Raw genomic sequence first — 14,200 nt, 5'->3', positions numbered from 1 at the left:
CTCCCCTAGTCGGTCATCTCTCTCGCGCACTCGACCAAAAACCCTTCGAACTCTAACCAAAAAAACTCAAAAACAATCAAGCAATCCAATCCAATTCTCGCCCATCCAAACTCGCTCAATCCAATTAGAATCGGCTTAACTACAATTGTAATTGAGAATCGCCCAATCCAATTGAGAATCGCCCAATCTAATTGTAAGTTTTCTTTCTTCTTTTACTGTCTTTAACAACCAACTTCATATATTCTTTTCTTGATATCTAAATTTTCTTGTTTCTTGAATTCATGGCCAGTGAAGCTACTAAAGCTACTACTGTTGTTGTTCCTGATCAAACTACTACTGTTGAGGTGAATGATCCCACCCCCATCTTCTTTGTTTTTTATATAATCATGTTTATTTTTGTGTTTTGTGTGTTTCTTTTTTAGATTAGTATGTTTGGAACTATCAAAAAATCTTGAGTTCTTAGTCTGTTAAGTTCTTGGTATATATCTTGAGTTGTTCATGTTCATGTTCTTAGTTGAAAATGCATTTGTGAGTATGTATTGCGAGTTGTGGGTGTGTATACAAGTTGCGAGTTGTGGGTGTGTATGCAAGTTACGAGTTGCAATACATATCGTTTGAGTGTATTGCGAGTTGCGAATATGTATGCAAGTTGTGGGTGTGTTTGGGATTCGGTGAGAGTTTTTAATGGTATTGCGAGGCCTGATTTGGTGTCTTGGAGCTCATTAATTGGTGGGTTTGGGGAGAATAGACTAGAGGAAGAAGGGCTGAGACTCTTTGTTGTTATAGAATCAGCTTTAAGAGATAAATGATCATTGAAGTACCAATAGAAGAAACAAAACGTTTATGCTATGAACTTCATAATATTTGGGATAAATAATTCATAATAAATTTAGCCCAGTTCATTTGGTGGGTGAAACTCCTCTCTCTGTTCCAAATTGGAAATGAGTGAAAACAGTCGCTTAAGTTCAGTTTGTTGTCTCTTATGTTTCAAAGGCAAACATTTCTAGCCTTTGGACACCATGTGTCTGAGACATGTAAAATTTTGTTTCTATCAAGTTCATGTAGGCCAGAGTATGTATATTAATATGCTTTGTTAGATGCCATGTCATGAGTCCATATCTTTGTTACTTATGCTGCCAGCCCTAGGTAGAACTTTCATTGGAAATAAAATGGAGTACCCTTTGACCTGTGCAGAAGATCATACTGGATTAGTCTGTGAAGTTATGGACCCTAAATTCCGCCTTACGGCATGTTAACTGTTGTATAAGTATAACCAACTTCCGACTAGGGAACCATGTTCATGGAGGAATATACTCAGGCACAAACCTATGGATAGAGAACTAGTTACTCTTTTAGATGTTAAGAATTGTTATCATAGATGATTAGAATTTGTTTATCTAATTCGCTTGTTCCCCAATGCAGATTTTATTTTGACTTCAGTTCAACAAATTAGAAGTAGTAACCAGTAAAAGTAGAAGTAGTAAGCGTCGAGTAATCAAAAATACTTCTTCTCGTAATCTTTACTGTCCAATTATTCCTGAAAATACTTCTTCTTGTAATCTTTACTGTCCAATTATTCCTGGGTATGTTTCTTTTTCGTCCGAAACATGATCTTGAAATTAATTCACTATGACAAACCCATAAAGTATTTTTGAATGTTGATGGCTTATTATTCAAATAATATGATAATGTTTATGGATTGTTTCAATTGGATCGTTGAATGGTTCAATTAGATTGTTTCAATTTCGCGATTGTTTATGGATTGGATTGCTTCAATATCGAAATTGATTTTGGGTTTTTTTTGTTAGGGTTTCGCGATAATTTTGGCCACGTCGAAGGGTTTTGCGCGAGAGAGATGACCGGTTAGAATAGGTTTCTCGGTTTTGCTATTTAGTGGTGGGGGGAGGGCGGGGGGCGGGGGTGTACTGGGCTTTTGTTTGGGCTTTGTTGTTTGGGTTTGGCCTGGAGGCTGCCCAATCTAATTGTAGTGTGCCCCCGAGCTGATGATGTTTGAGAAATAGTTATTTGTTTTGACGAGCTGAAACTTTTCAGCCACGTTTGTAGATCAAAGAACAAGCAAGGGCTCATCTCTATGCGTGCAATGTGACTCCTTGATGTAGGATTACTAGCCCCTCTTTCTTGCGCCCAATTTCTACCACCGCAAGTGTGTTAGCAATCCTGGCGCAAGAAAAAGGGGCTAGTAATCCTAGATCATTCCTACCGCCGTCCCACATAACCACTGCTCATCAGCTCATTCTGAGGTTTTTCCTTGGGTTTCGATACTAAGTAAATATGTCAGTGTCACTTGAGTACCCCAAGTCTTGGGCGTTACCTACCTTACGTGGGACTAACCTTCCTTGCGGCCTGCACCCCTTTGAGCCAGGCACTTTTAGCACTCCCTCAGGGACACCATCTGGTAATAAAACTAGGTCTGCCGTTACTAGTTTGTATAGCATGGAGCTTAAAACTACCTGTTTTTTGTCGTACAAGTCATTGCCCTAGCAATCCTAGCATTCTACCGCAACGGCTTAAAAATAAAAAAGAGAAGGAAGTGTGGGGGCAAAGAATAACTACTCTGATGTCTAAATTCTTACCGATAGGCCTAAGGGGAATCAAACAAGGGATTGGCTTTTGCATGCCAAATTGTGCTACTTTGATATTAGCACCGGTCGATTTTGCATTTGCTGGAATTTTCTTGGCGAATTCAATTGGAATGTCTCCACTGATCTTGTTATAAGAAAAATTCAAGTAGTTAAAACTCTCTCCACCAAAATTCTTCGGTAAAGATGCATTAATCAAATTCGACGACAAATCTACAGCTTCTAATGAACTAAAACCACTAGGAACTTCGCCAATGAAGTAATTATTTCTAAGAAAAAGAGTTGTAAGATCATGAAGAGAACTTAAGAAAAAGAGCTGTAAGATATATTTTGTTGCCATGTAGAGCCAACAATATATAGTCTACATCTTTAGGGGCCCGTTTGAAAATTAAAAAATGAGTTGCTTTACATCTTGTTGCTAAACTTCATAGTGCTCATCTTTCATACCTAGTATTTTCCTTTCGGGCCTGATGTTATAAGAGAATATACTTTTACCATTTTATGATTAGTGTTTCTGTACATTCTGTTACTCACCTTTCATACTGCATATGTTCTTGAGTCTTGACTAATGAGTAATAACCTTGATCACATGCAGCTTTTACGAGTACTTGCTTAAGGTCTGGATACAGGGGAACAAAACTGAAGCGGTAAAACATTATAGGTGAGAAGCTCTTTCTTTGGTCATCATATCTTTGTGTTTTCTTCTTTGCTGATAATGATTTCTGCTTTACCAATCAAATGGAGAAAATGCATATATTTCTCTTTTTCTTATAAAACTAATATGCATGATATCAGCATATACCTCTGCCAGTGTAGAATGTTAGACCCAAAAGCACATATGACAGCATTAGGCTCTGATTCTACCCAAATTGATGTTAGCAATGCCATATAACTAGACCCAAAAGGCCAGTGTGTTATCCCAGGGCATTGTGGTGTTTTTTTAACTGTTTGCCCTTCCTTCAAACTTATTGAATGTATGTTATCAAGGTGGTTTTTTTGGGTGGTTTCCCCTATGTTTGACGAGGGACAGAATCAAGTTCATTTTGTTGTAGAGAGATTCCAGTTATTTTGTTGTAATACTTGATGTACATAAATGACGGTTCATACAGAAACAATCTTGTATATATATACATTTTCACTATCGTGTAAAAGTTAGGGTATATGTACATATGGTTGTTGGAAGGATGTCATTATTGATTTCCAGGTTATGACAGGTTTAAGTATACGAAACGTTGACCAAACAAAGGAAACTCTGCCCAAAATTTGATAGAATTTGGATAGCGTAACGCCTCATTCTATTTATTCATATATACTTGGAGTTATCATAGCAAGCTTATAAGTATATTAGTTTTACGACTGGGATGATCTCCCTTTTCTAGTGTTTTTCTTTGTACATTGTTTCTTTAAATATGGTTTACTAATACTTGTTTTATTTTTCTTTGTAGCGATCTCGATCAAAGAATGTGAAGAATGTAGCGAAAACTACATTTAAGGGTGTGAAGAAATTGTTTGGTGGCGGTTCCTCTAGTGGTGACATAGTTGGAAGAAAGAGACAAAGGGCAGAGGGTTTAACGGCATCAGCGCATAGAGGGGACCATTTGGAAAAAGAGGTTCTTGAGGTTGATTCATCGAGTGAAGATAGTGTAGATAGTGATAACAATATAGGTTTAGATGTAAATATGGACCAAGGGAAGAGTATAGTAGAAGAGGAGAGTGAGGAGGATGATAAAGAGGGTGATGAGGTGGGTGAGGAGGAAGATGAGCAGGATGATGATGTGGAAGATTGTGTGGTAGAAGACGTACCACCAGTGGAAGAAGCACCTCCGGTATTGACCACAACAACATTAACTTGTCTTCCTCTAGCGGTTGCCCAACCGATTGCCTCGCTACGTGTATGAAAGACCTAAACACATAAAAAACAACAACTATTATTTTTAATACACTAATAAAATTACATTTAGAAAATTTTTAAAAAAAAATGAAATAAATGCCTACTCAATCATACCTCTTCAGTAGTAAAAATTTCTGTTGTATCACTTAAAATCGGTTGACAATCCACATCATTCGAGTTTGCAGAAGATCGGTTCTCGGATAGCGGCAAAGAATGCTACATATAGAAGAATAAAACAAGAGTCTCAAACAATTTGCATTTAGTTTCAAATTCACAAAAAAAAAGAACTTTTAACTAAATTTAGTCCAAACGACCCAGCCATGTAGTTTCATAGAGGGTCCAAATGACCCAACCATGTAGTTTTATAGTGTCCCCGACCCGGCCATGTAGTTCTATAGTGTCCCCAAATAACCCGGCCATGTAGTTCGGTAGTGTCCCCGAACGACGTGGCCATGTAGTTCTGTAGTGTCCCCAAACGACCCAGCCATGTCGTTCTATAGTGTTCCCAAACGATCCAGCCATGTCGTTTGGGCTCGGGTTTTGCATTCATTCAAGTGTTTTGCATCCATTCATTCATTCAATCAATCAAGTGTTTTGTATTCATTTTAATCAAGTATTATTACCTCATTATTTAGGTTTGCACTTTGTCGTCGATGATTTCTCGGCATCTCATTTGCTCGACTAGTCGCATCTTCAAATTCGTCACCTTGACCTTCAACATTTTGTTCCACTTCTTCACTTTCAACATATCTTCTATTTTCTCCTTTTCTAATTTGTTGTTGCACCTCAAACATTACCTCAAATGCTTCTTCTTCATCTTCATGTTCCATTTAGAGAAACTTAAGTATTCTAATATGTAGAGAAACTTGAGTATTCTATGTAAGGAGTAAGAATTTTTGATGAAAAAATGAGCAAGGAGGAGTAATGAGTATTCTATATATATTTGAAATTTTGATATATTTCGAATAATTGAGTAAAATATGTTTGTAAACCCTAAACTCTAAACTCCAAACTAGTTTATTATTCACAATTGAATAAAAAAATGGAAAATAACAAGTTTAGATATAAAACAAATTATTATTTTAGATTTGGATAATTGAGTGAAATATGTTTGAAATTAAATTTTTTTTTATGTCGGTACGAAATTTGTAAACCCTAAACCTAAACCCCAAACCCCCAAACTAGTTTATGATTCAAATTTTGAAAAAGAAAATAAAAAATAATAAGTTTAGAAATAAAACAAATTATTATTTTGAATAATTAAGTAAAATATGTTGGTACGAAATTTGTAAACCCTAAACCCTAAACCCCAAACTCCCAACCTAGTTTATGATTCACAATTTTAAAAAAAATAAAATAACAAGTTTAGATATAAAACAAATTATTATTTCAAATAATTAAGTAAAATATGTTGGTACGAAATTTCTAAACCTTAAACCCTGAACCCTAAACTCCAAACCCCAAACTAGTTTATGATTCACAATTGAAAAAAATAATAATAATAACAAGTTTAGATATAAAACAAATTATTATTTTAGATTTTAGCATGTTTGATTACATGTTTTAACTTGGTTATAAAGATAGGTGACTATGTCATAACAGATAAAGAGTGCAGAGTGCATGTTGTGTTGGTGTAATTATGTTGTTTCTAACCCAATTGATGTTTATGTCCAAACGACTTCACCATATCGCCCCATATAAGTCCTAAACGACCCACTTGCATGTGATACTAAATGATTAGCCAAATCTAAAATGCACACACAACCAATATGGCCACGTCATTTGAGTGTTAGTGTGAGTAACACTCAAACGACTTGTCCATATCGTTTGAGTATACACTCAAACGACTTGGCCATGTAGTTTGAGTGTTACTCAAACTAACACTCAAACAACGTGACCATATCGTTTGAGTGTAAACTCAAACGACTTGGCCAAGTCGTTTGAGTGTACACTCAAACGACGTGACCATATCGTTTGAGTGAATATGGTCACGTCGTTTGAGTATACACTCAAATAATATGGTCACGTCGTTTGAGTGTAAACAGAAACGGCCCGGAGAGTTCGTTTTGGCTATACCGATTGAATTGGTTGCTGGGCTTGGGCTTTGATGGCAAACTTGTAAAATTTCTTTTTTTTTAGGGGTTGCCCAATCCAATTTGATGAGTGCCCGATGGAATCACCTTAAAATATTGCAAAATTTTGATTCTCAACCCCCTAACTAAATTAGGCATTGTCCTCAATGACTAAATAAAATAATTGAAAGCTTACCATAATTGAAATAATCAAAGAAGAAGGGATATTACCTTAAATGAGTACAAAATTACATCAGCTAAAATCTGTAGAATTTATATCCTTAACAAAACAAATAAGAGTGATAATTCATGAGGATTAAAATTACTACAACGACTAAATATTTGTCATGCGCTCTTTCCATAGAGTTTCACGTCTCTAAAAAGGAGGAGAAAAAGTGCTAGAGTGGAATAATGAGTCATATATACATAAATGTTACATATATTTACACTCAATTTTATATTAGTTAGTTCGTTTAATTAATTTATTTGATTTAGTTAGTGTGTTTTTGGTAATTTTGTAGGAATTGGAGTTACTTGATTAAAAGTGATGAAACTCTAGAGATTTGGGATATCAATGCGTTCATTGATTTTACAGGATTTTACAGTTCAGTAGAGGTTATTAGTGTTGGTCAATTCACTATTTTCATTTGGATGTGGCTTGGTTTATTTGGATGGGACTTGTTGATTGTAATATTGGGCCAAAATAGAAGAATGAAGGCAAATGGGCTTATGTCATGAAGCAAGTGAAGAATTAATCAAAGCCCAAAAAAAAGCTTTGGATATTGGAACCCACGTGACCAGCAAAAGTAAGTTTTAAATTTTGGACTGACACTTTAAGTTTGGTTCTGGTCCAAGAACTAAAGACCGGACCATGTGCACTTAAATAGACCGGCTCCTACCCACTTTAAATCCCGCACCCAATAATTTGTGTTTACCCTGACCACCCGATCACCACCTTCTATTCTCCATCTCCAGTTTGCACGAACAGAAAACCCAGAAATCGAACACCGAATCTCACATACAAAATCAACCACCACACCACAAGTCAAGATACTCCAGCACTACCTGATCATATCTACAACCATTCCATGTTTCTCACGAACAGAGAAATCTTTTCTTGGAGTACCGATCGAATTCCGAAATTGTTGGGGAAAGTTCAACGAATTAGAAACTCCCAAATCAATTCTATTGCCAAAAGGGCAATCTTCCGAATTCTATTCCAGCACTGGATGCCCGAATCAAGCTCCTATAAATACAAAGTCGAACAGAGAGACGAGGAGCCTCTCCACAACACAGAAACGCATTAACTTCAAAGCTTCTATCAATTCAATTTTTTTTATTTTTTTTAATCTTAATAAAAATAATCACTCAATTTATAAACTATTAATATTTTAATGGAGGGCTTCTTCAGTGCGCGAGATGTTTTGCTACGCAAGTTACCACTTACAACCAGTTGTTTAGGTGTCCATTGAAGGGGTAAAAAAAGGTATAACACTCCAGATTATTATTAACAAAAAAAAAAAAAAAAAAAAATGAATTAGATATGCTCCCATGTCCCACTTCCAAAACTTTGCCCTTTCTTAACGCATACAAGGAGTTTAACAAAGTTATAGTGGGAATTTTCTCTTTGATTCGCATGTGGTAAAGTAATGTAGAAATTTTTTCTTCTTCTTCTTCTTTAGATGGTAGAACTATGGAGTATTTAGTGATTTAGTGTGTCTTCAGGTTAGTTGATTTCATTTTTTTTTTTTTTTTTTTTTTTTAGTGTGGCTACTCAATATTAATTTGATTAATTATTCAAAACTTTAACTATTTAGAATGCGACTATTTGATGCATAGTTAAATAAAAATAATAAATATTTGGAAAAGCTTTAACAAATGAGTGTATACACACCGAAAAAATGAATATAGTAGAATAGAGAATATGTTGAGTGAGTTGATTTGTAATTATTATTGATCAAGCTTATTTAATGTGCTTTGCACTGATGTAGAGAAACCGCATTCCAAATGCCTGTTGGTGGTGTCTATTGTTTTAAGTATGGATTTGTAATAGGTTATATTACAAGGATCATCTTCTTTGAATGTTTAAGATGCTTGAACGAGTTTACTATCTCTTTAATTTTTGTTTGGATAACCAATATGAAATTACATTATAATCTTAAATTGATATATACCTTAACCAATAATTCAATAATTTTTCTCAATACGCCCTCAAAGTTTAAACTTAACCTATTATTGGATTGGAGGTCACCGATAGTATTTGTGAGCATAGGTGCTCTACTAGTTGTCCTAATATCACTCAAGCTTTGACTTATAACTCGGTGTATAAGCAAGTTGTAGGAATGCCCCTTAACTAGGAAAACTCTACTCATTAGCAGAGATTAAATCATTCTCTGGCAAAACTCAATTGAACATTTAATTTCTTACTGAAAAAATAATTGAATTCTTACGTTTCCATAGCACCACCATTGAATGGAAGACAACTGCTTTTCATAGTTGTTAAGTGAATAGACTCGTCTGTTTAGTTCATGATATATAGCCTCGTTGAAATTGGTGAAGTATTGCCAGATTCTTAAACCATTTCAATAGACATCCCATATTTTATTTGCAAATTTACATTCCCATAAGAGGCTCCATATCTTGTTGGCAACAAGGACATCTCAGCTCAATGCTATTTTGACACAATGACACTTATGCTTTTAGTAGCAAGATTTGCATGTTATGTGAATATGGTGGTTCCACACTTTGTTCCACACTCCAACTTTAGCTCTGAGCTCTCTGCATTTTATAGACAAATGTTAGCAATGTATTACTTTAAAACTTTGTCTCATAGAATAGCTTCAGTACTAGTACATAGAGTCTTTTCATTCAAAACAAAGTCTTCTATTATAGACCAATAGAAAAGCTATGGTGCGCGGGGTGTATCAGTGCATAGGATTCTCAGCCACTCATGTTTAATAACATGAACGGGTGAATAAGTTTCTCACATAGGGGGAAAAGGGTAACACAGAAGCACAGCAGCGATTCTTTCTCAACCTTAACTTCTACCTCTTGAATGTCAAGACCATATTTACTAGAATTAGTCATTCATATACTTCAAGCTGGTTGCATGTTTGTCTCTGTGTTATCAAGAAAATTAAAAGTCGAAATAAAATAATGACAAAGTTAAAAATAACAAGAAAAATATAATATAAAATCTCTCCTCAAACATTTAGAAATTCTTATGAATAAAAGAAAACTATTCATCTACACAAGTGACTCTTTAGTACATTGTTATTATATCTTGATGGAGTAGCTATGAAATTTTCCTTATTTTCTTAAAAACACTTCATATGATCTGACCTTTTATTTTTCATTTTAGGCGTCCTTTTTTTTGTCTATAAATGTGTGCAAGATCTAGTTAAGAATGTGTGGTCAGAAGATGTCTTGTACAAATAATATTATGTCGAGTGAGTTGGAAGTCTTGTTGGCCTATTGCTTTTAATGTTCTCATCTACACTTGAGTTTTTATACCTCTCTCGTCCTGAAATTCCCATCTTAAATGGGTTTTACTTGATTGTGCCTGCTAAAAAAAATTGGGGCACTTGTTGGTCACAATGGTTCAGGAAAAAGCAGTATAATTCCTCTCATGGAGAGGTTTTATGATCCTATATTAGGTATATTTTGATGAACATTTTCTCATAAATTGTTGGCATGTTTTTTTTTATTGATTTAATATTTTATTTATTTTATTTTTATTATTATTAATTTTTAGTTATGTTTCATCTATATCATCTGTCAGGCTTGATATTGAATGCATTTTGGCCTGCTTTCAGGAGAAGTCCTGTTGAATGGTGAGAATATTAAGAGTTTTAAACTAGAATGGTTAAGAAGCCAAATAGGACTGGTCACACAAGAGCCTGCTTTACTTAGTTTGAGCATTAGAGATAACATTGCGTACGGACGATCTGCCATGCCCGATCAGATCAATGAAGTTGCTAAAACAACGCATGCACATACATTTATCAGCTCCCTTGAGAAGGGCTTTGAAACACAGATAGAATATATATGATATTTTCTTCTGTTCAAATTTTTTTCAACCTTGATGAAAATTATACAAGGCATTCATTGAATTCTTGTATAACTATATTTGAAAAGTAGAGATGCAACCCACGACTCATTTTCCATCTTGACAATATACAAAGTATCAACTTGTGAAGTCCTAGAATTATAGATATTCCCGTCTCGTTGAGAGTGCAATCCAAAAAAACTCGAAAACTTTCGCAAAGAACACCCCCATAACCTCTGAGTGGGGAGCTCTTAAACAATGACTATTATCATAGCAAAGTCATGTATCTTAATGCTTAGTATTAATTAAGTTATTAATGGAAGAATTATTCTTTTGTTGATATTCCTCTATTTTTATGCATTTTAGGTGGGCAGAGCTGGGTTGGCATTAACGAAAGAACAAAATATTAAACTTTCTGTTGCCAGAGCAGTGTTTTCAAATACATATATTCTTCTTCTTGATGAGGTGACTGGTGGCCTTGACTTTGAAGCAGAAGGGGCTGTTCAGGAGGCTCTAGATATTCTCAGGTTGGGGCGATCAACTATTATCATAGCTCGGCGTCTTAGCCTAATAAGAAATGTTGACTATATAGTCGTGATGGAAGGACAGCTTGTTGAAATGGATACCCATGAGGAACTGTTAGCCATCGATGGCTTGTATGCAGAGTTACTTAAATGTGAAGAAGCTGCAAAGCTTCCCAAAAGGTATAACTAATGTCTGTTTTACATTCAGCATTTTATTGCCTAAGTTATTGTCATGGAAGACAATTGATATGTTTTAGGAAGTCTGAAAAGAATTGTTAAATTGTTATTTGATTCGGCAATGCTACTAGATATTCTCATTTCGTGTTCATGAGCTTCTTTGTGCACTAGTTTAGTTATTACCATATGCATGGTTCAGATGAAAGTTAATTGCATCATTTGCAATCCCTTTTGCCTTTTCATTTTTCATTTTCATTTATATTTTTTATTTATTTTTTACCAAACTCTGCATGTTAAGTGTGTTTGCTTGTTAGAAAATATTACATGCATACAAAACTTTTGATTAATTGATAACTCAAAGTTATATCTATTTACCAAGGATTTTTTACACTTTAACGGGTTCTAGGGACATATATGTTTGACATACAAAATCACTCATCCGGACAACCACAGGATCTTGAAAGTTTAAAGGCTGAAAGATTGCCACGTGTTGAATCAAAATGGTGAATTCTTTGCTTTCTAATTCAGCTCGAGCCAAGCCAAGTGCACTTGAGTTTATATAGCAACTTCTAAGTCCTCACTGTCTTTTGCTCCATGACGCTCAGTGTTTTTGAAGCTCACTTATTGTTTGATGTTCAATTGGTCGGAGATGCATTTTTTTATTATTTACAATGTATCATGGCCTGACATGGTATATATCCACATATACTTGTCTTGCACTTGAGCTTATTGCTTCCTTGGTTGCTAAATAATTCAATTAGAAATTCATACGTAGGGGCAAACTTAGCAGGGGTCCATTCTGTGTAGGCGTTGCACGATTGAAACTTGTTGAAGTTTCTTATATTCTAGATCTATTTAATACTAAATTGTGTTTTCCTTAATACTTATCTTCCTTAATCAATACAGATTATTGGTTGCGCATTGTTCTTAAAAGCTCACTCTGGAGTGTTCGTTAAGTTACATGATGTAAAGGAAAGTAGTGATAATTTTTGTGCCCACAGTTGTTGCAGGCCTTTGAATTGATTTGGTTAGTAATGGGCTTACGCAATCCTACCTTAGCATCTTGCTAAGGACCAGGAGGTCTAATTAACCCCCCCCCCCCCCCTCCACTACACCATTTGGGCTATTTTGCAACCATTGGGATTTTTCATTACCAACACATATACATCCGTTAGTTAATGGACCAACATTTAGTAACCGTTAGCAATACAAGTATCCGTTGGTAAATATTATGTAACGTTTCTTGTATATTTTCTAACGCTTGTGTATATGTTATAGAGTTGATAAACAAAAAGGGAAAATAATTAAATTGTCAAAAACAAAAATCACTTTGCTAAAAATATAACGAAAACTTAAGCGGGAAATAACAAAAATTTAAGCGGGATTTTTTTTTCTCTAGCCGCTCATCTAAACCCCGATGCCCTAAAAAGGAGAAATCAATAACAAGTGAATGAAAATGAAAAAAGAGAAAACAGTGGCGTGGTGTTGCCGCACCGGCCAAGGTTTCGATTCCTTACTAGGTAAGCTATAAGGGTGCTGAGTTTGAAGTTATTGAAGTCCGATTACAGGGAGAAATGCTAGTACAACAATCTCCCTTGTTTCTTTGACACATGCACTGCACACAGGTAAAGTGTAAACAATGCTTCTCACATGTAATTATTAGATATTATGCTTGTTAGCCTATTTTGATTATTATTAATAAAGTGTAAACAATGCTTCTCACATGCTCCAGTACGACACAGATTTGGGGTGAGAAAGTTGGAGCTCTAGCAGGGTATGTATGCATTGTTACGTGTACGTGTGTTTTCATCAAAATGCTTTCATTGACAAGACTTTGACTAACATGTTGTTTTAGTCTTCCTTGAATCTGTGGATAGCAGTTGTATTTTCCTCTGTCATGTATATAATAATTTTGTGCCCCTCAATGCAGGATCTACATGGCTTCAACCAAGCTTCTAGTCACCGTACAAGTTTCAGCTCGAGTTTAAGTGATTCTGATCATCTACTTTGGAAGGTTGAACCAGCTTATTCCTTTGTGGGAATGCACTATATTTTTGACACCTGTAAATCTTCAGGTGCTTTTCTAATTGATTTGGAAACTGTTAATTCTTTCATTGTCGATTTTTCTTAAGGCTGGATCATATGTGACAGGCAAGTTATTGTTTCAAACAATGCAAACTAATATGGTGTTATTTTCAGTGATGGTCTTGAAGTTTGGGCACATGAGTTCGGATTTACTTGCATATGGTGCATCTGACGGAACCTTAACAGTTTGCAGCGTCTCCCAACCACCTTCAATCATCAAGGAGTTGAGAGGCCATTCTAAAGATGTCACAGGTTGTACTAAGTAGTATTTTACTGATTTGGGAATCGTTTCTTTAATTTTATTTGAATATTTTAGAGGATCGGTTTGTTTGTTTGTTTGTATGTTCTGTTTTGTTTTCAAAAAGTGATCTGGGTTAGGAACTAATCCGAGGAAATTACAATCTAATATAGACCGTCCCTAAGCCATTTTCTACTATTAATAGTATGTTAAATAAGTTTATATCTAGAGACGAACAAAGCCCCACACTCCCTACATTCTCCTCTGAATCATCCCACAAGAAGTTCATTGTGTTGGAGTCAAGCCTGGAGATGGCAATTTGGGGTAGAAAAATAAAAAATGGGTTATATAATACTTGGGAAAAAATTTTGATGAGAGCTAGGTGGATCACTGTCTGCCTAACAATTAGCAAAAATATACCCTTCTACCCTTTATAAGGCATCATTGATTCATTAGGGTAGACAAACCATGTTAAGTATTTTGGTATCATTGTGTATGCTTTAAAAAAATTAATGAAGAGAGGCAATCACAGTCTTAACTTCCTTCTTGGAATAGATATTAGTAA

General features: G+C 35.1%; 1 pseudogene; it reads left to right on the top strand.

The window, feature by feature from the left end:
- The first annotated feature begins 281 nt into the window (after positions 1–281).
- Positions 282–11,325, top strand: LOC147488020 (ABC transporter B family member 20 pseudogene; annotated as a pseudogene).
- The last annotated feature ends 2,875 nt before the right edge of the window (positions 11,326–14,200 follow it).

Source organism: Coptis chinensis, chromosome 7 (genome assembly GCF_015680905.1).
Source record: "Coptis chinensis isolate HL-2020 chromosome 7, ASM1568090v1, whole genome shotgun sequence".
NCBI classification, from domain to species: Eukaryota; Viridiplantae; Streptophyta; class Magnoliopsida; order Ranunculales; family Ranunculaceae; genus Coptis; species Coptis chinensis.
This window is presented reverse-complemented; position numbering and strand designations above follow the sequence as displayed.